A 282-nucleotide genomic window follows, 5' to 3' on the forward strand; every position below is an offset into this window, starting at 1 on the left:
CCTGCCCCGCTGGGGAGAGCTCCCAGGGCAGGGTCCAGCTGCAGGATTTACAGAGCATCCTCCACGGGCCCAGCCACCAGCACCCCTGGGAGAGCCTGCGCCGCCCCAGCCCAGGCCGGCGGATGCCCTGCTGCCCTCCCCTACGTGCCTGCCCGCCCCGGGACAGACCGGAGGTGCAGGGGGGCAGCTTCCCATGCCCCTTTCCCGGGGGCCCCTGGCCCACTCCCCTGGGGCAAGCACCTGGGCTGCGGGGGCCACGTGCCCCAGGTGTCTGGACTGGGG

The 282-nt window shown here is 74.5% G+C and overlaps 1 protein-coding gene across 1 annotated transcript in view; it reads left to right on the forward strand.

The window, feature by feature from the left end:
• Positions 1–282, forward strand: part of CRLF1 (cytokine receptor like factor 1) — a 14,504-nt gene that overhangs the window by 13,982 nt on the left and 240 nt on the right. The window lies entirely within an intron of this gene.

Source organism: Alligator sinensis, unplaced genomic scaffold, assembly GCF_000455745.1.
Source record: "Alligator sinensis unplaced genomic scaffold, ASM45574v1 scaffold1354_1, whole genome shotgun sequence".
NCBI lineage: Eukaryota > Metazoa > Chordata > Crocodylia > Alligatoridae > Alligator > Alligator sinensis.